Source organism: Rhinichthys klamathensis, unplaced genomic scaffold, assembly GCF_029890125.1.
Source record: "Rhinichthys klamathensis goyatoka isolate OS25496 unplaced genomic scaffold, OSU_Roscu_1.1 h1tg000040l_1, whole genome shotgun sequence".
Taxonomy (NCBI): domain Eukaryota; kingdom Metazoa; phylum Chordata; class Actinopteri; order Cypriniformes; family Leuciscidae; genus Rhinichthys; species Rhinichthys klamathensis.
In genome coordinates this window covers 1,723,337-1,726,701 of record NW_026606587.1, presented here as the reverse complement: position 1 = coordinate 1,726,701, position 3,365 = coordinate 1,723,337, and the positions used below count along the sequence as shown (strand labels likewise).

The following is a 3,365-nucleotide window of genomic DNA, read 5'->3' as shown; positions in this document are numbered from 1 at the left end:
GAGAGAGCCCTGGCCGCGCGCGCGCACTCTGTCTTCAAACAACACGAGCGCTGTCTTGCTCTTTATTTGTCACATACCAGTTACCCAGCTAACACAAATACGTAACTGTTACGTAACTGCAACGTAATCTGGTGACCAAACTTTCGTCGTGGCGACGTAATTAGTTACGTAGTGGCAACCGGAAAAGTGAAATTCCCAGATACGTTGTTACAACGTAACTTTGCAACGTTGTCAGTAAGTAACTGCGACGTTGTGGCAACGTCGTGGATCAATAGTCGTGTGTTGGTAACCAGTTGGTCATTTTAGTTTTAATTAATATGGGCGGACAAGCAGTGGTCTAATTTAACTTGTCCTCATTTGCCCAAAACTATTTTTTAAACTTTTCAACGACATACGAAAGATACAGACTCAGTATTTGGTTAATTCAGTTCATTTACTATAGAACAAAGCACAAACAACAGCAAAAACAGTGTACAAACAGGTTTATAAGCATTTAAATGAAGAAGGTTTTATATTAATATAATTAAAATACTGTTTTTCTATTTTAATATACTTTAAAATATAATTTAATCCTGTGATGCAAAGCTGAATGTTCAGAATCATTAATCCAGTCTTCAGTGTTACATGATATAATATCAGGGGCGTAGAATTTAGTAGGGATAGGGACGTGTCCCTACCAATATCCAGTGACACTGATATATCCCTAGCAATAATTTCAATCAAAACTTAAAATATATTTATATATTTATGTCCCCGTCCCCACCAATTTCAAAATCAAACATACGCCACTGTATAATATTATACACAGGAATAAATTACACTACTATATTTTCACATAGAAAACAGCTGTTTTACATTATGATAATAATGTTAAGCAGATGATAAGCTGAATAGTAATGTTTCCAAACTTTTGACCAGTACTGTATATGATTTTATACAAAATAAATAGTTAATAAGATTGACACTGTATTATATCTAGTATTATTGAAGCAAAACAGAGTCCCTATAACAGTGCAATTTGTAGATTTTAAGTCTTCGAGAAAATGTTTTATGAGTTGCAAACCTCTTTTTCTTTCCTTTATCTCTCACAAACACAACACATCAGTTACACCTTTTTAAATTCTTCATTGCAGGTGCACAAATCCTATTCTACAAATTACCAAACTCATAGGGTCATATTTTTGTTGATAAACAGTAACATTTTGGCCAATTATGCACATTTCTTGGTGTATAATTTTGTGAATCATCTATACTGTTTGGCTATTCTCATGTGGTCACACTTCACTTTTTATTCACAGTCACATATGCTCAAACCCCCTGTGTGGCCGCGCCTTAAATGTCAGCATACATTTCTTACTTTGTGATTTGAAAAAAATAAAAGTATTTGTGCACCTCCAATGAAGAATTTGAAAAGCTGTAACTGCAGTGTTTTTTGTGAAAGAGAAAATAGTTTGAAACTTCTATAAAAAAATAAAAAAAACTTTCTCTCTGTGACTTTAAATGTACTGATGTCTGACTACTTTACACCTACAGATTCCACTGTCACAGGTGCTCAGTTTTGCTATAATAAAACCTATACAGAACATAGTAGTAATCAGCCATCCATGCAAAAGCAGAGGTCGGTGTGGTGTTCAGGTACATCAGTCCAGGCCAACATCTCACGCCTTGATGCCTTCCGCTGCGGATCCCAGAAAACCTGCAATACAAACATAGTACAGTTCAAAATCTATCATACATACATCTCATCTGGTATCACAAATTATCATTCCAGGTTCAATTTAAAATTAGGGTTAGGTTAAATGCTCAATATTAGGGCTGCACAATATTGAAAACCTTAAATAAAATATGTTGTTTATCTGCTGCTATATATATTGCGATATAAAAACAAATTTCAAGAGATTATTTATTTAGAGGAGTGAATTGCATTGAAAATTATAAACAAATTACAAGCATGGATAAATTCAATAGAAGAAAAATACAACTGAAATAAGCAGTGCATGATGTTTTTTAAGGAAAATCTAACTTATCAGGTACGGAAATTGAATTATCGAATGTAAAATAAGTCTTCACTGAGGTACAGCCTCTCCCTACTCTTACAAAATTACAAACAACCAGCCTGAAAAACACATGTTGTATGAAGACTGTTTAAAACACCCCTCCTAATCCTCACAGAATTTGCAAGACAATGTCTATAATAAATAGTGTGTGTAATTTCTTCAGTACCGTCAGCAGAGCCGATAATGTCTGGGCTTATGCGGTCTTCCTTAATTTGGCCCCAGGGCCCGTTTAATGTTTAATACCGGGTTTCGGAACCTATCCCTACATATGGATGAAGGCCTGTTGTGTTCTGTCTCTTGGTTTGTGATAGTGGCAGCTATTGTGAAACTCACCTTCGTCATGTACTGAGTGTTGATGGCATCAAGATCTCGTCCTGAAGAATCACAGGGTCAAAGATATCTCATCTGGTAACAAGAGCATAGCCATAACTTTAAAAACTCTAATGATATCTTTACCCCCTGATATTGTATTGCGGATATACATTCAAACATTTTAAGGGCTAAGAGTATGAGCCATGAGTAAACTGGACAGATATCTGTGAAAAATAACTTGCGTGCCTAAAGTTGTCGACTCCCTGAATTCAGCATTTAAAAGTAAAAACAATTTCAGTATTTACCAGTAAAAAATACATAAAAAATACCTTTGAGTTGGACAGTATGGTGTCTGTCTCATTGGCCAACATAATTAAAAACACACCTAGAGAAAAAATATATATATATAAATATATATATACCAATGACCATGATATCCTGTTATCATAATAGTTAAATGAATTATCACTATGACCATTATAACATTATATTTGCCGCCTGAGGCCTATTATTTAGCTGATTATTTAGCCTACAGGCTTCTCAAGGACAATGTCAGTGAAAAAAACTGGGGTTAATGCATTTAAAGTGTGAGACTTCATTCAAAAGCATAAATCCTACAGACCCACAACTATTGAACAGTATGTTTGAGGTTTTGCTTAATAGTCGAGTTCATAGCCGTGGAGGTTGTCTTGGACAGGGGGTGCAGCAGGCCATCAGCATGATGATCTTCTAGAAAATAACATGCAATGTGTCACAGAGCCAACAATGTTACATAGAATTTACAATAGAACAAAGGGTTTATTACAAGGAAGCAAGCTAGAGCAGAGATGAAATGCAGAAAAAATCTTAAGGTAATATATTGTGCAATAAATGCATATGAAATTATTATCATGATTAAACAATAATTCCCCCTTTCTATCTTTGTAAGTGACGTCATTAACAGTACGTTACAGTGAATTATTTCAGGTTAAATAAATTAGCTTACTTCCAATCACC

General features: G+C 34.7%; 1 long non-coding RNA gene across 1 annotated transcript; it reads right to left on the bottom strand.

Moving 5' to 3' along the window:
- Positions 1-1,450: 1,450 nt before the first annotated feature.
- On the bottom strand, positions 1,451-2,667 carry LOC130081884 (uncharacterized). Its single transcript, XR_008806722.1, has 2 exons — positions 2,391-2,667; positions 1,451-1,696 (listed from the first exon to the last, which is right to left on the bottom strand). It is a non-coding gene; the product is annotated as an uncharacterized LOC130081884 (long non-coding RNA).
- Positions 2,668-3,365: the final 698 nt, after the last annotated feature.